General features: G+C 40.6%; 1 protein-coding gene across 1 annotated transcript in view; it reads right to left on the bottom strand.

Annotated features, from left to right (window-relative positions):
- The window catches only part of TRPS1 (transcriptional repressor GATA binding 1), a 405,556-nt gene that overhangs the window by 340,223 nt on the left and 43,235 nt on the right, over positions 1-22,098 (bottom strand). The window contains exon 2 of the mRNA XM_045007716.1: positions 12,113-12,243. The gene's annotated coding sequence lies outside the window, so the exon portion shown is untranslated. The remainder of the gene's footprint in view (positions 1-12,112; positions 12,244-22,098) is intronic.

Below are 22,098 nucleotides of genomic sequence, written 5' to 3'. Positions count from 1 at the left end.
ATAGGTTTCTGTCAACAGAGGGAAAGTCCCAGAGTGGATTCCAGATGGAGCCTAATGTCTACACTGCAATTTTACAGCCCTGCAGCCTGAGCCCTGCGAGCCTTAGGCCTGGTCTACACTTTGGGGAGCGGGGGGGGGGGGGAATCGATCTAAGTTATGCTGAACAAGAGACTTCCCTTGTAATTCAAACCTGACTGGGTCTGAACACTGAAAATGTGAAAAAGACCTACTGGGCCCAAGCAGAGAGGGGCAAGAATCAGATCCAGTGGGGACATGGGGAGAAGATCCTGGGACTGAGGCTGGCAGTTGGTGGGGAAGAGGGAACATGGGACTGGGAAGTGAAAGGGAGGAGTCAGACTGGCTGGGCAAGAATGCCAGGGAGGGAGACATGGAGAGGAGGAGAGGGGGACTGGGAAAAAGTGGGGTTGGGGAATGGGACTAAGAATGAAGGGGAACTAGCACTGGGATGGGGAGTCCAGAGGGAAGTAGGAGTCTAGGACTCACTGGGAAAGGAGTCTGGGACTGGGATGAGAAACCTAAGAAGTGAAGACGGAATTGGACAGGTGACGAGAACAGGCCTGGGAGGAGGAGATAAGGGTGGTGAAGAAAAAGGCCTGGGACAGGGACAGATTGGAGGGAACTGGGCAGAAGAGTCTGTGCTCACTAGGGAACAATCCTGTCCAGAGCCAAAATCAAGATTCTGGAGTTCACCATTCCTCTGCTGTCAGCAAGTAGATGTGAAACCCCTAGCAATGTGCCTCCATCTGCCTATATTCTGGTCCACACAGAGGATGACAACTTACTACTGCTAACATTTATTTCATTAGCTCAAGTGGCAGAGGTCTGTGTTGTACGTCTAAAGTTTCCAACCCTGCTGATGATCCATGTGAGTGTCATTATGACGACACATGTTGGAATCTCTGTCTCTCTCTCTCTCTGTGTTTGCTTTTTTAAAATGCCTACATTTGTAGTGAACAAGGCAGGGGACTGCAGGAAGAGAAAATATGGTTTCATAGTTAAGGAAGTTGAATATTGCTCTGGAGAATGCTGCTCCTGCTTCTGCCACAGGAGTTCTTATGGGACGCTGGGCAATCCACTTAAACCAAACTTTTCACACGTGGTCATTAATAGGTTTTTGAGTGCCTGACTAGAGACCATAATGTCTGATTTGCAGAAGTGTTGAGCACTCACAGGAGCTGCACTTTGAACACACAAAGTGGTCTATAGTGCTAAGTACTCTGAAAGTCAGGTCCTCGGCTTCTCAAGTTGGGCTTCCAAAGTCAGTGGTACTTTTGACCTTAATCTCTCCATGCCTCAGTTTCCTGTTTTTAAAATGATGGAAACATCCACTCTCCTCACAAGGGTGAGGTGAAAAATAATACTCAGATAGTATAGTGATGGATGCCATAGCATAGCTCATGAGGAAATTCAAAAATCTGTCTTCAGGGTAGGGTTTGAATAGTGTGCACTGGCAACCATAAATATGGCATTTCCTAAGTATAGTTTTATGGGTGTTGTTATAAATAAGAGTTTGGATCCTTACTTTAAGTGCAAATCTCAGTGCTACTTTCACTGTGGAGCCATTATGATCTCCATAATGTATACATGGAAATTATTATAGTACAGCCTTCAAAAATAACCTTAACTGTTCCCACCCACCACTACAACATCCATCCACTATCTCTACAGCAAGTATATGCTTTTATCTGATGCACTTTTCATATTTCTCTTTTGTGCTCTTCCATGGTAAATAACGTATCAGATTACTTTGATGAATTACATGTGTTGAGCTTTGCATATTTTAAATCTACATGGTTTGGGTAAAGGCAGACTTTGGGTCCAGAAAGTGGGTTCCCTGGCTCACATACTGGAATGGGGAATAGAAAAGGTAACAGTCACACTTCCTGCCCCCTTTGGGGTAGGTGGCTTTTTTGTGTGTCCCAAGGAGAAAGCAGTCCCTATACTGGGTAGATCATAAAAACTGTAGCTATACATAGTTCCTCTGTAGAGCCTGCCACAGCCTAACAGGTAGAATGGGTCAGGAATTTTTCAACAAAAACTTTTTGGGGGGGGGGGGGGTGTTCAGAAAATGATAAATTTGTTGCATCCTTGAGAAAGGGTTGGTCTTGATATCAGGATCTGGTTTCTCAGGTCCAGTGTGGAATGTCTGGTCAAAATGAGAGAGAGAGAGACCCTAGAAAAGCCGATAGCTTGACTGGCCTGAGTCTCTCTCAATCTCTCCTAACTATTTACTGGAGCAGTGATTTGACCTGGACTATACAGTCAGTCTCTCTCTTTCTCTCTGTCCCAATGAAAAGATTGAGAAAGAGAGAGAGAGAGAGAGGCTGGTGCTATGCTGGTGGTTAGGGCACTCACTTGGCTTGGAGCAGTGAGTTGTACTCAGGTTTCTTGCATCCCGGGTGAGTGCCGTAACCACCAGGCTATTGGATAGTCTGTGGTGGGTCTGTGTCTCTGTGTGAGGGTTTTCAAAAGGTCTTGGTTTTGTCCCAAAGAGGAGTAGGAATTTTTCTGAAATCTTGACATTTTTTGCAGAACGGGTAAACTATTTCCCACCCATCTCTACTAACAGGACCAACACATGAGCTATGATTTTGGTTATTCAGGTGTCTTATGGGAAACTGGTATTAAGACAAACTCCCAAGAAGAACAACACCTGAGATGCAACCAGGGAGTTTGAATGATGACTCAACCATGATCCCCCAAGCCCTCATGGCTCTCATAATTTATACCCTTGGGCTCTGAGGGTGGCTGAATTAGACATTTGTCTAAATACTGATGAACAAAGGTGTTATCCAGTCAGATAAATGTAATAACTCTAAATGTTTTTTTCCTGCTCGTGTCATGGCATTTGCTCTAATAATACAAGATTTGGGTCAATCCTAAGCATTCCTTTTCTAGTGGAACTAAAACTCTACAATATCCATTCGACATTTCTTGGTGGATGGAGAGGGGAGGAGAGGAGAAAAAATCAAGCATTCTGGCCTTCCTGGCAACTCAAGAGTATTTTGCTGCTATCCTAAAGGCTCCTTGTGCATTTCAATTCCAGTGTATTTCTAGATTCAATTCACAGTGCTAATACAGCTATGAATTTAATAGTAAATTATATTTAAATTAAAATGATTCTCTTTCAGTCCAGCTCGCTTGTAAGAAGTAGTTTAGCTTCTTGATTCAATCACCCCAGTAACACAGATTGCCTAGAGCTCTTGATGAAACTGCTTTAATTCCTTTTTCAAAGGTCATGTAAACATGTGTGCTTAGTGAATTAGATGCAAATTCAATTCCCTATGCACAATACTTCCTAGTTAAGTTCCTTTCCTATTCTTCACATGCAAGCCTGCATCTGACAGCAGAATATTGACTTTTGTGCTATGGTCAAAGTCATGATCAAACAAAGAAAACAACTGGCACCTGCATTTTAAAGCATATTGGTACAGAAAACTGGAACTGTATTTTTCCAAATAGTGCTCATTGTGTAAATTAACCAAGATATTTTCCAATAGGGCAATTCAGTGATTTTTTTTTAAATTTGATTTTTATCATCTACCATGTTTTTATATTACTTTGACCTCAAGAACAAGCAACTGAAATCCAGCTATGACTATATGGTTGTTATTGACATTATTACAGAATCTAAGCACTGAATGCCCTTGTTAACAGGATAATATAACAAAGCAAAAGATGGAATTAAATAAATATCAGTTTTAAAACGATCTAGGACAAAAGACTGACTTAACCTGAATCACAACCATTACAGAGTTCTACCATTTCACAGTATCAACAAATACCCAGAAGCATGTTTTGGTTTATTATTAGCAAGCATATGTACAGATTAAAAAGTTCAATTCTGAAACTCTCACTCCCACAAATAGTTCTATTGACTTCAGTGGAACTACTCATGTAAATACCAATCTACTTGCATAAGGATGGGAAAAATCAGACCACCAAACAAATAAATGGAATGCCATAAAACTACTACATTTCTCATCCTACTAATAGTCATTTGTGTAATTCCCTTAATGCACTTAGGATCAGTAGTACCATTTCCAAGCATTCACAAACAATGAGACAGGCCCCAGAATATCATGAGATTTTAAATCGCATTATTTTTAAGACAAAGTAATCAAATCTGGGTTGTTTGTATTGGACTTCAGTGTTAGAACCTTTAGGGTTCAGTTTCCAATCATTTCTAACTTGAGGACTAGAAACTTTCCTTTTTCTTAATGAAAACTGAAATTTTTAGATAACCTGGGTTTTAAGAACAGAACACCAAATATCATGAGAGTTGGCAACACCGATTATCAGGGCAGGAAATAAAGTACTGTGAATACCCATAAGAAGTGAAAACAACAATGGTTACTTCTACCAACCATATCATTGTAGCCAAAACTCTTGCTTTGGAAACCTCCATGATTCTAGTTTGAGTCTTGGACACTTCTGAGCTGTCTCAGGATTTTACATTTTACTTCTAGTTAGTGCACACTGGAGAGGAAAAGGAAAATTTCCTTCTGGAATATGATTTGTTAAATGCTATGATTTGTGAAAAAGACACAGAAATGATGGACAACATAATACCAGCAATGGACAAGACACATAACGAACTGAAACATACAGACACATCAGGGCTGAATCTAGCCCAGTGCATTTAACTGTGAGCAGTTCATTTTTGAGATGACAGATGTTATATCCCTCTTCATTCAAAAACTACCTTAAAACACATCTCTGCTAGACTTGCTTAACGCACAATAGTAAACCACTTACTCAGACACTGTCACAATTAGGAGGCCAGTGGCACCTCTGCCCCTTTTCTGATCTCACTGAGTGCACCTTTTTAATTGTTTATGCTCTTGCAATTACCTGTCTTGGGGTGGAATCTCACCATTTTTCCCACTCTTAGACCAAGACCCTGTATACCAATCAGTTACCACTGTGTAGATCTGACTCAGTTTCAGGCACCTATGTTTCCTCCCTTTAGTATAACCAGTGATTTTGACCAATTGCATTTAAAACCCAGTATTTTTATTTAGCAGTTGGAACAAAGCATGTGGGGTGGGAGGGTGGGGGGAGAAGAGGGATTTTAAAACAAACAGTCTGCGTGCATATTAAGTCTCATCTAACACTATGCCTCACAACAACTTAGGCTTTCCTCTTCAGTTACAGGAACAGAAAACAAAAAAAACCAAAAAAACCCAAATTTATATTCTCCTTGCAAGGCCCTGATCCTCTTGCATGTCTGAGGTTCTCTCCCTCTGACTCACCTTGTTCACACTGGTTTTGCTGTTTCTCAGAAAAAGAAGGCTAGGGCCATTAAGAGCACCCACACACACCACACATGCTTCCTTTTACTACACCTCTACACCGATATAACGCTGTCCTTGGGAGCCAAAAAAATCTTACTGCGTTATAGGTGAAACCATGTTATATTGAACTTGCTTTGATCCACTGGAGTGTGCAGCCCCCACACAGAGCGCTGCTTTACCACGTTATATCCAAATTCGTGTTATATTAGGTTATATCAGGTGGTGTTATATCGAGGTAGCGGTATAATTAAAAAAACAAATAAAACAGCGTGGCAAGACAATCTTCCCCCTTTACAATTTAATTTTATCCACTTAGGTTGCAAATGCTACAGGGCATGGACTGTGGCTTTGTCTATTGTATGTTTTGTGCAGTACTAGGCACAAAGTCAATACTTAAATAAGAAATGAAATTATTACTACTTTATCAGTCAAGTTAAAATGCACATACATTCTCTCAGAAGAAAATTTTATAAAAAGTCCTTAAAAAGTAAAGATGCCCAAACGAAAGCCCCAGATAGAACACTTCCAAGTTTTGGGGTGTTCAAAATCTAAATTTAAATAATAATTGTGCAAATAACCACTATCTTTAAAATAGGCCTAAGCTAAAATCCTCAAAGATCCCAAACTTTGAATGTTAAAAATCCATATCAAAATGTAAATTTTCTGGCTTGAGTCCATTGCTAATTAAAATGAAACTGAATCCAACAGTTACATTACATAAAAAGGTCACATTTCAATTGATGTGGGCTATTTATGTATATCTCATTTTTACTTTCTTTTAAAGAGAGATCGGTTTTGTATGTACCAAGAGTAAGAGTAAGTAATATAAAAAGGTGGAAATATAAGGAAAGTGAGTGATTTAGCATGTTTTAGTTTTTTAAATGGTTAATTTATTCTGCTCAAAGTCTTCACTTGAGACACTTCTCTTTGCATAAGGAATCACCTACAAAGCTCCTAAGTAAAATATATATATATAGTTGAACAAGAAGTTTAGCTTGTTTACTGGGGACTGGATTCAACTGCATTTGCCTAACAAGTTAGGCATTATGGAACCACTTCAAATAATTTTTATTCCAAATTTGCCACTAGTTTACTAAGCTAAGCTTCCCCGTTCTCCAGAGGAAAAAAAACTTATTTCATAAAAGATCACATACATAGCAACCCAAATGATCTGAGATGCTATATTGAAATTTGTCTGGAAATTCTGCATATTTTATACAACTCAGTGTATAGTACTTTGCTCACAGCTGAGTACATGGAAAGCACAGCAGTAATATAAAAGGCAGAGATTACCAAAGTTGTCTAGACACGGAGAAACTATGACCTCAGTTAGAACAATCCAGTATTTACTTTTCCTTTTAAAAGAGAAGTATACAGTACTTCATGATCCCAGTATGTGAGGCAGTAGAGAACGAACAACCATGGATTCTGAGCAGGGCAACAAAAATCTCTAAGTAGACCAGGGGCTGGGAGCTCTCAGAATGTAGGAGAGAGGGTTTGAATGGAAACAAAATTAAATCTCTTCTGAAACTGGGCAAGGGTGTAGCTTCTGCTTCCTATTCTAATCACACAAACTATAGTGCCAAAAAAACTCACTATGTTAATACAACATTCAGGTTGTAAAGTCAAACACTCAGAAGTTAGGAAATGCCAGAATTAAGGCTACCCATGCAGCCTTCCTTTGGCCCTCTTGAACATGATTACCTACTGGGTTTTTTTCCACAGGACCTCTGTAGCATTCAGTGCTCACTGAATGGTAACTCATCAATATGTCCTTTTATCCCCATTTATTTTTGGCCCATATATTTACCACACTTCATTTAAACCATGCTCTCAGTACCGAGTTATTAATGTCCTTGGGTTTTTTTTGTGGTGCTCACCAGCATAACATCTGAGTGCTTCACAAACATTATGAATATATCTTAACCACTTTGTAAGGTAAAGTGGTATTATTATCCCTATTTTACTAAGGCACAGAGAGCTTATGGTTATCCAAAGGTGTCCACCTTGAGATGCCTAGGGCCTGATTTTTCAGAATCCCATACATAGCACTGTTTGTGTTGAAAGTGCAAGTTTGATTGACTTCAGTTGCAGATGGAAATGCTCAGCACATGAGAAAAACCAAACCACGGGTGTCTCAGATTGAACACCCAGAAAGTGAGGAACACAGAATTAGGTACCACCAGTACAAGTTTCATTAAAGTGACCTTCCCAGCACCACATAGCAACTCTGTGGCAGAGGCAAAGAGAATCAGTACTCCTGAGTGTCATTTAACTGCCTTACCTACAAGATCATTCTCTCTCTTCCTGTAGGCCCCCAACTCATTCACTATACATCTTCAACAAATGAAGCAGGGACCCTGTGGAATGTCATTCTCTATACACTATTCCCTGAATGAGGTAGGGGCCATGTGGAAAAAGTAGTATGTGGTCATGTAATTAAAGACTGTGTCATGCATATGCAGAAGAAGAGCAACTTATAGTTAATGTTCTTTTAATGTGATTTTTTTTCAAATATAATTCCAGTGTTTTTTTGGGGTGGGGGGAGTAATAAATAAAAAAACCAGAGGAAAATCAGAAATTCCATCATGTGGCCCACACTGACACCTCATGGGTCATCAGCAAGTGTGGAATGTGTAGACTGTCAGCACAGACCTTTACTACCTGAGCTAATAGTATCGGCCAGCCATTAAAGGAGGAATGAGACAAGCACTTTGCCAGTGGGTTTCACAGATATTTGCTGACAGCAGATGAATGCTGGGACTCAAGAATCCTGGATTCAATTCTAGGTTTCAGAAGAGCATGTGCAGTAGTGGTTACAGACCCTTCCTGCCTCATCCCTTAGCATGTTATTCCTAGCTTGTCTTCTTCTCTCTCTGTCCTCATTCCTTCTGTCCCCTTCCACCAGCTTATCCACTCCTCTTCTGCCCCTTTCCCTGTTCCCCTTCTCCTATCCCCAGCCTGCCCCTTACCTGCTCTCACCATGCCCTCATTCTCAGCACTGGAGTGAGGCTACATCCTTCTACATGCGGCCTGGACACCACTACAGGAACACTGAGATCACAAGATAGTCAGTCTCCATGCTCTCAGTTCTGCAGCATGGTGCCACAGAAGACAGGAGTAGTAATTACAGAAAAAGCCCTGCTCAGCCCTACACTGGAGAATGCTCAGTGATCTCTGTGCGGGTGGATCATGCTCAGTACAGATGGAATGTTTAGAGAATTTTGCTTCCAGTCTCTAGCAAACTTTTGAACACGTACAAATGATGATTTTCAGATGCTTATAACTTGGCCAAATTTGGCTGGGATTTTCACAGAGTCTGCAAAAGGCACCTCTCTAACCATCCCTCAAACCCACTACTAAATTATAAATTCCTACTATGGCGATGCTAGAGCTTCTTAACTAAATGGTTGTAAAATTGTATTTATCACTATGACAACACATTTTTCCTAACAATGTTCTCAGAAATGGCTGAGCAATTGTTGACATTTTCTAGAAAAATTCAGCCCAAGGCAGACACCCAGCATGGAAAACTTGAGCCCAAACAGTTAACATTTGCAGCAGTACTCCCAGCATCTCTAGTGCCAGCACCTATGGGGCCTGATTGTTACGACATCTCTGCCTCCCTTTTTGTGTCCACAAATAGCAGCAGCTGCAATTTTGTAGGCTATGTTATCTGTGGATGAACATAAGGATACATGGACATTTAATAATCTGATCTGCAGGCCCGTTAAGATATTTAGATATCTACATGTCCACATTTGCACCTACATTTATTCACAGGCGCCAACTATGGGCACAAAAATGGCTGCATTTTAAAGATCAGTCACTAACACTACAGTATATTTTTATTCCCAAACCATTTAGGATATGATTTTCAAAAGAGCCTAAATGAGTTAGAGGCACAAGCTTGACTGGGCCTGTGCTCCTAACTCACTTAACTACTTTAGAAAAAAACAAACCAAAAAACACCTTACATTTGCAGGTGTAGTCAATAGGCAGACTGAGGGTCAAATCTGGACTGCCAGATGCTTTTGAACGGATTGCAAAATCTTTGTATTTACTTATTATTACCATTATTGTTATTATTTTGTATTATGTTCTCTGTAATCTGGATCTTGACTATACCTTGACCAAGAAATTTGGACCTTGACAAAAAAATAATTGATCACTCCAGGCTTACAGCATATTTTTCTTTATAAAATCTGCATAGAAATCTCATGGAGCAAGTTGATCTTTAAAAAAATATATATAAATATAAAAGCTAGTCTCAGCCTTTCTAGCCACATGAAGATTTTCAGACATCTCATCCAGCTCTTACAGATTTAGTCACTTTATAGCACTCAGAACTCTTCCCTCTGATCACAGCAGTTCTCTTCTTGCTTCATGGCACATAAGGCCGTGCGGGAAGCACCGAGCAAACAGACTGGCACTGGCTGAATGCCTCCTTCCCTGTCCAAGAAGCAAGGGAGAGAGAGGAGAAATTCATTTATTCCCCCCATCTGAAGAGGTTTACAAAGGGGGAAGGGAGGAGGAGGGAAGAAAACAGGGAGAAAAGAAGAATTCTAAACCCACAATTTCTCTCCCCATTTCTCAACTGCAGAAAGGAAAATATTGGGCTGAGTTAAGAGCAATAAAAATAGATATATGATGCTATTTATTGATGTTGCAATGTTTATGGCATGGTGGTGATGGTGAGTCAATACATGAATACATCCTGACACTAAACAATTCCAGGACATCACCCAGTATTTATTTTATGACTCTCTGCAACTCCATTCAGCTACTCAGCTTTACTTACTCTCCGTATGATTTTCCCCCTTTCCTATTGTAGTATGGCCACTGCTGCCCTATGTGAACCCCCTCTTTATCTCTGATCCTTCAGTCAAACACATAATAATAAATGATAACAACAAAGTGCTGATAGAGTACTTTTCATCCAGAGATCTCAGAGCGCTTTAAAAAGCAGGTTAAGATCATTATTCCCATTTTAAAGACAGGAAAATTGAGGCACAGACAGGTGAAGCAACTGGCCCAAGGTCACCCAGCAGGCCAGTGGCAGGGCCAAGAATAGCAGCTAGGTCTTCTGAGTCCCAATCCAGTACTCTACTCATTAGGAAACACTGCCCCTCTATAAAAGGGCCTTCAAACTTTGCTCTTCAGAGAGCTACATTGGCACCTGGCTATTAACTTGAGGTCCACAGCTAATTTGCAAACATTGCAGCCTCTTTCAGCTAATTTTGTCTTTAATATGGAGGTACAGACCAGAGGGATTATAGGGCTACTGGAGCAGGGCTGTAAGTAGGACTTTGAAAGGGAAAACTCACTAGAAGCTCAGGTACGAACACAACATCTTTTGCAGGTCTGGTTTTATTGCAAGAATTCTTTTAAACCCAATAGATGCCAATTTGGCAAAAGTCTGTACCTACATTTCCTTCTCTGTGGCTTTACCAGCAATAAACTCAGAAATACAGCACAAAAGAAATACAAGTCACACAAGAAGGCTCCTATGTTTTTCCCCAGAACATTCTGCCCTGGCTTCTGGTCAGCACAACCCGGTGATCTCTCACCCTTCTTTAAGAATGTTAAAACTACATGGGCTTGATCTGTACCTAGTTAGCTCCCAGCTCACACTGCCTCCTTGAGCTGCCTCTCAATCCAGTCTGGGAATCAGTCTCCAGAACCACAGGCCACTGATTGACTTGACAAGGCCTTCTGCTAAGGACACCACAAGGGCAGGTTGAAGCAAAGCTTCAGTGTCAACTCTGAAGACATCAAAAGCCCTGCACGCCTCATCACTTACCTGCCACCCCCACAGAGCAGGGCAGAGAACCTGACTTCTTTGGGGACTGAAGTGTGGGTAAAGACACTGGACGAGGATCACATTTGACAGTGACAGATATGCAAAGAGCTAAGATCGCTGACCTTGGGGATGCATATAAGGACTTTTGTTCAGGTCACAAGATTTTTCCTTTGTCGTGCAGGCTGGCAAGGTCTGGGAATGCTGCTGCAACACATTGCCTTAGTCTTCAGTGTCAACCTACCTCCTGCCTGTCAAAGCTTGGAACAGTGAGGGCAGGTTCCCAGGGGTTCTAGCTATCCTTGAATAGCTGGATAGTTTCCTTGATGTTTTTCCCCCTAGAAGGGAATAGAACTGGAAAAGTGTGACCTGGCCAGATGCTTGGGCCACTGAATACAGACAGAAACAGGGCATCACAGGGTCATCTTTAGGGATGGGGTCAAAGGGAAAAATGGGGGATTCTTGAAGGACCCCTATCACTGCAAATACAGCACTTAAATATACAGTGACAGGGGCACAATATCCTTGGAAAGAATGAAATTTGGGCCCAGAACAGTCACCACAACCTTCACATTTCACACCGGATGAAATCCTCTGAGATGCTGTGGCCCCTTTACTCGAGGCCAGATCCAGCCGGGAGAAAATTCCTCAGACTAGGAACTGAGGAAGACAGCAGGTACATATCTGAGAAATACCCTACCAACACAAAACACTACAGTGTACACACAGTGCCCCTCCTGGGAAGAAGAGAAGGAGATATTAATTGCTTAATTTACCACTGAAAGGCACTCAGATATTGCAGTGATAAGAGTGGGATAGTAACATACATAGAACAGAATTCTATGGAGAATTTCACCCTGGATACAGTTGAGCAAAATTATTTGGCAAAAAAATGCAGATTCAACAAATGCCAAAAGGTGTCTCAAATTTGTGTCAGTTTCACTGGATTGTTTTGAAAAATGCCTAAAAGAAGAAACATTAAACAAAAACTTACCACGGTAGCATGGTGTTGCAAAGGTCTTCTCTCTACAGTCCCCTTCTTTGACCCTGTGATGTCCTGTTTTTGTCTATGTCTTCAATGGCCTAAGCATCTGGCCAGTCACACCTTTCCAGTTCTATTCCCTCCTAGGGGGAGAAAGGTCCATCCAAGTAAGAAATCCACACCAACATCTAAACGGAAGATCCTTGCCTCTCTCAGGCTACACTGGAGTTCTCTGCTCTTCATCATTACTCCCAGGACTGTGGAGTTCTTTCTTTGTTCCTCTGGCTGAGCACTGCTTCCCAGGACTTTTTCCCTGGATGCTCTTCTTCCTAACAGGTTTCCCTATTGCCTCCCTCCTTAGGGAGCTAGGAACTCCAACAACTTCTCACAAGGACTGCCCTGCTTCTTAGACCCTATCTTGGAGCCTAACCTGCTGCCTGTGGTTCTCTTTACTCAGCCTTCACCAGGCCCTTCCAAGAACCTAATCTTCCCCCTTCTCTGTTGTGGGTCTCCCCTTGTCAGTTCTCTTCTATCCTTACATAATCCTCTCTGACCCTTTCACAGCTGAGACAACTAGTGGTAACCAAATTATCAGATTAGGCTCAAGATGGGGAGTAACTCATACATCACAGGCAGGACTGAGCCCAACTCCCATTAAAGGGCCAGCCAGCCTGTGACACTAACGCTTTGCCATTTTTCAGTTTGAAATGACTTTTTGTTTTAAAATTTCCTTTAATTTTCCTTTTAAACTCAAAAAATGTTAAATGCTTGAAACTCGACCAAAACATTTCATTTCGGGTTGAACAAATGATTTTTTAAATTGGCTTTGAACTGAAAAATCCATTATTTGCACAACTCTGATCCTAGATGCTTATACATCAAACACCCCGAATGTGTGATCCATTAGTACCGACTGCCACTATACGTAGCTACTTCACAGGTGTGTTGTGAGGCTAAACTTATGTGAACGTTTATAAATTGTTTTGTGATCCTCAGAGAGAAATTGCTATAAAACTGCAAAGTTCTATCGTTTACAAATTGTAAGGCCAGAAGGAACTGTTAGATCATTTGTTTGACCTCCAGTAACACACACACACATAATGACCAGTCTTGTATACTAACATGCAGATTGAAAACACCAACCAATACCTGGCACCAACATTGTTTCTGTCTCTGTACAGTAGTTGTGATTGGCTTTCTTTAATTTTACCCTGTTTCCTTCTAGCTTTATGGTTTGTTATTAGAACTGGAACTTTTTACATGTTTTTATTTGGACCAATAATGACCTCAAAAGGTTTCAAGCTCCAATTTAGTGTAAAGAACTCCCTCCCTTGCAAAAGGTCTGATGCTTGTCCAAATTACTAGAACAGGTTGACGTTTTACATATTTTGATTTTGTCAATTTTATCAACATTTTGACAAAAGGGGATTTTTGTGAAAAAAAAATTTTTTTTGCAGATAATTTTCCCCAATATTTGACAAGCTTTTGAGAAGGTCAAGGTCTTGTGTCCTTCCCCTTCCTCATGCACATTCCAGCCTTTTCCTTCTCTCATCTTAATCCAGCCATATCTTTGTCCCTTCTTCCTACAACTCCCCTCCCCCATTCCCCTCACTTGATCCCTGTCCACACAGCCTTCTCTTCCTCAACAAAGTTAGCCCTTTGCATCGTTCCTCATGCTAAATCCACTTAAAGAACAGCAAAGATCAGGAGTCATTAAGTTCTACCATGACCACACTGCCCCCAACGAAGCTATGTTCTTCTCGTAGACCCTTCGAAACACACACACACACACACACACACTTTCTACCAGCATCCTCCAAGTCCGTTGCAGGGTCTCAGGAGATCTGGTTGCTTCTATCTAGGTTCTTATGCCAGGCCCATCACTGTAATATCTGAGTACCTTTTGACTTCTTTTAGGCTATATCTTCACTGTAAAAATGGTGTATTTTTTCATTTGAGATAACCATATCAATATAAAATCCTAGTGGAGGCAATGTACCAGTAGTTTTTTACCTCGATGTACCTAGCCAAGGTAAACCCTAGGCAGGGTCTGTGCGTGTGTAAGGTTGACCTTGTCTAGCTAGATCAAAGTAAAAACTGCCTATTGCTTTGTCTTCATTAAGGTTTTACATTGAGATGATAGCTATCTTGGGTAAACAATCTCAATGTAGAACACACACCTTTATTTTTGCAAAGCCTTCATTTGTGTTGATCTTCTATGAGTAGAAAGTTACTAATGCAATTGGTTCAGCAGAAATTGCCAGAACTGCTGAAATTCCATGATGCATTTGGGAGGACATCAGCAATGACAGGAGTGCTAGTTACTAGAAGCAAAACAGATTGTGGATTGAGTTGGGACTGACACTTCTCCGTACTGATCCAAATCTTCAAATAGGCTTTTGTTCTGTTTGGTGTTTGGGCTCAGGTTCAGGACTTCTCGTTTTTTCCCAAATCAATTTGTCCTTCCTTGCTTTGGACCTTGCGCTATTGGGCATCTGAATTTTTGTACAGAGATACCTACAAGTTTATCGTGGGGTCAAGGACTATTCAGATTTCTTTCATGTGGCAGCAAATAAGTTTCTATCTGACATTTATGTCAAATCCTAGATCCTTGTAGTAAAATTTGCTGACAAAATAATGCATTACAGTCAGGTTGCCACATATGACTTTTTGTTAGAGTTATAACCTGCTATTTTAAAGGGAAATAGCCTGGAAATATAATAAAATGGAAAATTCAAATTTTATCTCCCTTGAAACTCATGTCAATAGACTTCAGCTAGGTATAACATTATTTGCCCTATAATTTATTGTTTAAACGTATTGTACCAACATTTCAATGTTCTTTCTTCTCACTCACCTAACTCAGTCTCCTTCTCATGCTATATTTAGATTTATCTTTTATCATTTTCCCTCTAGTCTTGCAAATACAATCAAATTGTAAAGGAGAACAAGTGTGATGATTAGAAATGGAAACCAATAGTTCCTAGAAATCTTTAACCAGTAGATGCTACTCAGTGAAAGCTGCTGTCTCTTGGATTTTTAACAAAGTGGAATGTTTTCTTTGTAACCTAGCCCCAGACTGAGTTATGCTGATTTCTTTATTATTTCTTATAGTAAGATACTTCCAAATAAGAGATTCTGTAAATGGAAAGGAATTGTATTTAGTGTGTTTATACTATATCAACCACCTTCTTTTTAGAGAGTTCCATTTTCATAAGTTCTTTTGACTGACACTTAGGGCTTAAATTCTTATAGAGTATTTCCTGAGTTCCCACCACAAAAAATGCTACAAAAACTCCTTGGGTCTTGAAAATATTGATCTGAACTCCGCTCTGGACAGCTCCAGCTGAATTTAAGCCCTGCTGACACTCTAATTTTCAGAGGTCCTGAGTGCTCACAAAAAGTCAGAAATGTAGATGGACAAAACTGAATTTTCAGTTTGCTGGCAGATCCCAAAAAACGGAAAAACAAAAAAATAATTCAGATTGAACCAAAACTGTTTTGTGAATCTATCCTGAACACTTTTTTGGGGGCCTGAATTTGTGTTGAATTTGCAAATAGTTCCTGTTTACCAAAAACTAAGTTTTCCAGTGAATGCACTAGTCCCCAAGATTTGCCCAGCTCTAGTCAGAAGTCAGTAGGCCAGAGAGTACTCAATACCCATGAAAGTCAGGTCTTGGGTCTTCAATCTGATGATTCCTACAAGCAATTATTGATAAAAATGTGCTAAATGCTTTACCAACATGTAAGAACACCCTGTCCCTAAGACCATGCAATCTAAATGGACAAGCACTAAAGGAAGAGGAATGGGATATGAGGAAAGATTACTCATGGGTGGGCTGGTGGGGAACATCACAAATGGCCCCTTCTTTATAAAGAAGATTGCCAATGGTCACTTTCAGGCAGTGAGCAGCCTCAAACTTTGAGGGGTGAGGTCCTAGAAGTAGCTTGATAGCATACACTGAACCTGAGTACCCCAGCACCCAGATATCTGAAGAGGTTTCACAAGGGCCCACAAAGAACTATAGACACATCACAACAGATACAGCTGCTGGGATGGTGGCTGGGCTAGCATGCATGGTACATGGGAAGAAGTCCTGACGGTGGGGACATTTTCCTTGGGCAGAAAAAGCCTCCATCATGGACAATGGGTGAGAGGACTGTCTTCAAAAGGAGGATGAGAAACCCCTTCTCTGGGAGTTGCAGAAAGAAGAGGAGAGGCCTACATAACAACCTGACCCAGAGCGAAGATACTGAGGCAGCGAATCCTCTTAGGTTCAGGAATGCTCTTCATTAGCCTTGTACAAGCCCTCATCAAAGAGTTCCCTCCTCCTGAAGGGGAAGAGTTCCCACCACTGGTCTTCACCCATGTGCCTTAGTATGCCAGTCAGTAAACCATATGTGCTAGTAGCCCACCAGAAAGAGACTCAAAATGGGCAGCTTTTCTGGTGCTGTTGGAGGCTGCATTATACAGTAGGGAGGCCACCGCAGGAGAAGAAACCCAAGCCATATTCCAGAGGTGGATGGTACTGAGGGGAGAAACCAGCCAAGATGACACCCACCAGCAGTCATGGGAAAGGGGGATTCACACTGACAAAATTAAATGCATTGGAGCATGAGATTTGAGTGGAAAGGAAAAGGAAGGCAAAGGCTCTTGTAAGAATGAGTCCCACCAATGCCTGGAACCTCTAGAGATATGCATAGGGGCCTTACCTGGTCCTCTGTCCCCGAGGTGGGGGGAAACAACTGGGCTGTTACCAAATGAAGCAGCTGAGTGTGATGAAAAGGCACAAATCTGAAAGGTCCTGCAGAGTTAACTAGCTAAACAGGGGAAAAGAGCACCTATTCCCTCTAGCTAGAGATAGAGCCACCTCTGGAACTCAGGAAAGCTGGCAGAGACAGAGGAGGATTTGCTCTCCTTGCTACTGTCAGTCTTGCCCCTCTAGGCACCATATAATTTTTCTACCTTTCCTTCTCTCTCCTTCCTTCTCTCATCTTTCTTCTCGCTAGAAAGAGGGAAAAAAGGAGACAGTGGAGCAAGAGTATTAAGATAACTGAAAAAGTTAAGCAATCTGCAGACATACTATTTACAGCATAGCTAAGAGTAAAACCCTAATCTCTGAGGTGCCAAATCTGTGCCTTTTCCACTTGGAAAGAATGCTACATGCAGATTACCTACAAAGAGTTGATGCAATAAGGCCACAGATTAGTAATGCTTACCCATGTTTGAGATCTACCAGTAAAAAACCACTAGGTATATGCAAACATTATTAGCAAGCACATTTTTCAAGATGGGGTACAAAGGTAGAGTGACTAGGTTGAGAGACACTGTGACCTAATGAGTTTGAGTGTAGAAGCACATAACTTGGATCTGACATTCAATTTATTTAGTTAGTTAATTAATTAAGAACCAACATTTAGAGTGAAGGTGCAGCGAAGGTGTTGAACAGCACACATGTGCATGGCTAACTAACCTACCTAACCATCAGACCAATCTTTCAACACATGCTTAACTTTCAGTATAGGAGTAGTCACATTGATGTCAATAAGACTACTCATGCTTAAACTTAAGCACATGCTAGTAAGCATGCATATCTTGTCAGCTGCAGACTGAATGAAGCAGGGATCCAAAGAACTATAAGTTTCAGTAATGGACAATTTAAAAAGGACTACTAAGCCATATGGAATTGACACTTCCCCCCACTTCCAAAAAGCCCCAACAAAAACTATATAAGAGAACATAAAGGCTGCACAGTAAAGCATGCAAAAGTAAGGAAACACTACAGTTAAGGTTACACAAACACTTCATCAATCTGTCAATTGTGTATAATTTTATATTTTGATCAAAGGCAAGTCTACATGCATATAAAATGTATCATATATCAATAAAATTCCTGTGCAATATTCTCAAGCAACATCAATTATATTCACTCTATGAAAATATGGCCAATTAATAAATATAACTAATCATTTTGACCCTAGAGGTATCCCTCATAGAAAATATTTAAATACCAAAAATCATGCACCAGATTGTTGTGATATGACGACATATGATTTCCACTCTGCTCCCAAGGAGAGGCATTTTAGCTGATGAAACTACCTAACCTAGGTTTATCTTCCTGCCACAAAAAATATTATAAAGAGTCAAGGACCACCAGTATTTTGTTGTCCAGAGTTGTGGGTTAGAGTTTGGTGGAGGTGGAAGATTCATAAGAATGTATTCTCAACTCTCTTACTGTCCTCAAATGAAATCATCATAGTCACCCCTTATACCAGAGGAAATGCAGAGGAAACTGTTATATTGCCCTAACTAGGTTACTGCTGAATAACTGAGTGGGGTGTTAAAGCCAGACCCATGAACTTAGATGGCTTAATGTGCCGTACAAGGCCACAGGTGATTTCTGTTGAATAAGGCCTCTACTGCTACACTTCCATTTTACAATCTAAGCCTAGAGGTAAACCAAGCTATCTGATTAAAATTCAGAGGCCGGTGAAAAAAGCTGGCTTGCAGGTTGAGCAGTAACAAGGACACTTATCCCATTCTCTCTCTCCTTAAAGTTATCTTGAATCATTTAATAAAATGCTCACAATCAGCTAGGATAAGGGAGCTAAAGCACGATAGAACTCAAAACAACATTTAAAAAATATACTTCCTACTTAGTAAACTTGTAACACTTAAACCCCCTTAGGGTATGTCTACACTGCACAATAAGCCCAGGTCTGTGGGACCCAGACTTATAGACCCCGGTGTCTTAAAGCCCATGCAGTCTACACTGCATCATCAACTTGGGTTTACAATTGCTGGACCCAGCTCTCACAGCCATGGTAACGCGTCCATGCTGCATAGACCTTCAGACTGAGTTTTGCAGCTTTACCTGTGTTCATGCTGCAAAATGACAGGGCTTGGACCTGAGTCACAGCAGGACTTGGGTTCTGGCCCACTAGACTAGCAGGGTCCTAGAAACCAGGTCCTAAGCGCTTACTGACCCAAGTCGGACCGATTTATGGGTGTGTAGAAGAGTCAGAGTCAGAGTCTTAGTATGCAGTGTAGACATACTCTTTTTAAAGGCTTGTTTTTTTTCTTGAAATTTTTTTAATACACTTTACAAATCCATGGAAGAGCTGACATCCTGTTATTGTTTGTGAGGGAATCATATTTTATGTGAAGACAGACTATTTTAAAACCATCTAGCAAGCCGCAGAACTACATCACACAAAGTTACCCCACCCACCACATTTTTTAACGCTTTCACCAAAGAAACACTTCATTAATCCCAGACACTATGCTCATATAATACATTATAACTCAATTCTGTGATTCATTAATTGACTCAGTTAAGCCATCCTTAATTTGATCCCTGATAGTTTGAAAATATTCAATGAGGACAGACATTCCCTGCAAGGTGAGTGTATAAACCTTCAATAAAGCTTGTTTCTGAGATTTGGCCTTTTATCTCTGAAAAGCTTTAGAGAGTTCTCAATGGAAAAGGGGGAGGGGAGTGTGGGAAACAAGGAAAGCTGTCTTTGATGCCAGGTTAATTTCATGTACCCATGTGACCTAATCTAATTCTGAAACTAAACTGATTTCTGTCAAAACAAACACACACACACAGCAACAACAAAGAAACAAACAAACAAAAAAACTTTGCATGGATAGCAGAACAGTTTGGAATCAGGAAAAAAAAAAGTAAGTTCTTAGAACTGCACAAAAAAGGCCGTAATTCAGCTCCTTTTGAATGACAAACTGCACTTTCAAGTGTCACAGCTTTATCTTGTATGCTAGGCAAAGTACCAGCCTAGTGAGAAAAAGGCTTCACCTTCAGGCAGAAAAGAAGTCCTTAGGCTACTCGGCACCCTTCAAAGAAGCCAAACTGCAGATTTTTTTTAAAGTGATTCCTTCTTAAAAAGCTTTTACAACATTGACAATTTTAAGGAGGAAGTGACTCTGCAGTCAGTGCCTGGCCTGCTCTACTGTCAGAGGAAATAAGTAAGTGATAATATACTGTAGGATATTTAAGAGAAAGAACAGAAGAAAATGGCAATCTGGGACTATACAGCTGATCCCCAAAATAGACACCGCAGCTAGTGCCAAACCAGCTGCCAAGAACAGTAGACTGTAAAATTCCCTAATACCTGTGTCATGTTTATTTTATATTTACATTGAGAAGAGGGCTTCCCAATAGACAATATTTGATAGCCTTTTTGTTCACTGTCACTGTCATTATCCACCATCTGCTCTGCCAATTTTTCTTTCTGTTCTTCCTTGTGCATTCATCAGCGTGGTAGTAAGTAACTATCTTAATGACTGCAGCATATTGCTTCTGGATTAGCACTAGATATTGTCCTGGCTCATATACAGAGCTGTAAGTAGGAGACCTGGCAGGAGTTATATGCAAAACCGTTTTCCCCTCTTCGAAAAGAAACAGTAACTAGGAAAGTTTTATCCCAACTCACTGGTAGGGATGTGATGGTTTGGTTAAAAGTCAATTGGTTCAGTGAAGTACCTCCCAGCTCTAAAAATCTGACAAGATGTCGTAGGGTGATGAATAGACTGAAAAACTGAAAAAAAAAACAAAAAAACCCACAAAACAACCTGCTTAATTTGCTCAAAACTAGATAGAGAAATGACAGTTTTGAGTAAAGGGCAGCTTTTAAAAAAGGACATTGTGGGTTAATACACTGACCCACATATAGAATGTCTTTCTGCCTTGCTTGCTCTGTGGGTAGATGCCAGCAGGGGGTATTCCAAGCTTGGCACATCTTTACTTATTCTTTGCTTTAAGGCCTTCTAAAGTTAGTTCTCCAAAATTTATCTCAATGTTCCTTTTGTGCAAAGCAGATTTCTTTATTTTTTTGCTGAGCTTAGTCATGTATTGAGAAACTAGCAGGGTTTTGATTTAAAAACTCTTTTAACATCTTGCACTGAAGAAAAACAAAAGCAAATCAGGCTAAAGAAATAGGGGTAGAGGGAGGAAAAATTGACAAACTGAAAGAGCCAGAGGAAAATTGGACTGGAAAATTTCCTCGTGAGTATTACAGTATATAAGACAATATAGTAGTGTGTGTGTGTGCTTTATATATTATATATTTATTTATTTATGATCCACAAGAGAGGGAAAGTGAAGTGATCTTAAGCATCAGGGATCACAGGATGGAGCATCGCCAGGCTGCTTGAATGCATACACAGTTTAAATGCAGCCCAGATAAGCTATGATGTAAAAGGGCTGTGAGCCTCATCCTGTTTCCATTCAATTCAATGGCAAAAAAACATTGGAGAGAGTCAACAGCAGCAAACGGAATTTTGTGGAGAGTAACAGTGGCAGAAATGATGAGTACGAGAGCTTTGCTAATGCATAAGTATCGGGGTGTAATGGTGGTGAGTGCATGCCTCTTGAATAATTGCACACGTTTTTGCTCATAAATAAGCACAAAGGCTGTTAGAATTAATACTCCAACTACAGTATGAAATTTGGGCTTGTCTACATGGCAAGTGACTACAATACACCAGCTTGCTGTACAGTAACATCCCATGTGGACACTGCTACACTGAAAGTCTGGGAGTGCAGCTTGGCTTACTACTGCTTGAATGTGTAGTGTTTCACAAACCAAATCCTGGACTTCCAGCACTCTAGAGCTATGCCACCTTTACAATTTCCTATGGCTTTCAGAACAAAGCTGGTAACTGGAAGGGGGGACTTTTATTACCGTGCAGGAAAGTAGATGGCATTGTAATAATAGCTATACCTTCTCATCTGAGAAGCCATTACACATTTCTCTATTTTAATTATGGAATTAATATAAACTCGGGTCCATCCATATAGCAAGTGCTACAGCTTGAACACACATATTTACAAAGTATTATATGTATAGCATGTGTACGGTAAAAATGTAGGAAGCACAGCGTATACTAGTTTGTAATGTCTACAGGGTGCTTTTTTTAATCTCTCTTCCAATTAAGCCATATATTGTAAGCACTGGTGGTGACAGTGTTAAGGGAA

The sequence above is a fragment of the Mauremys mutica genome, chromosome 2, assembly GCF_020497125.1.
Source record: "Mauremys mutica isolate MM-2020 ecotype Southern chromosome 2, ASM2049712v1, whole genome shotgun sequence".
Classification (NCBI taxonomy): Eukaryota; Metazoa; Chordata; order Testudines; family Geoemydidae; genus Mauremys; species Mauremys mutica.
The sequence above is the reverse complement of the archived record's forward strand: the minus strand, read 5'-3'. Positions and strand labels throughout refer to the sequence as shown.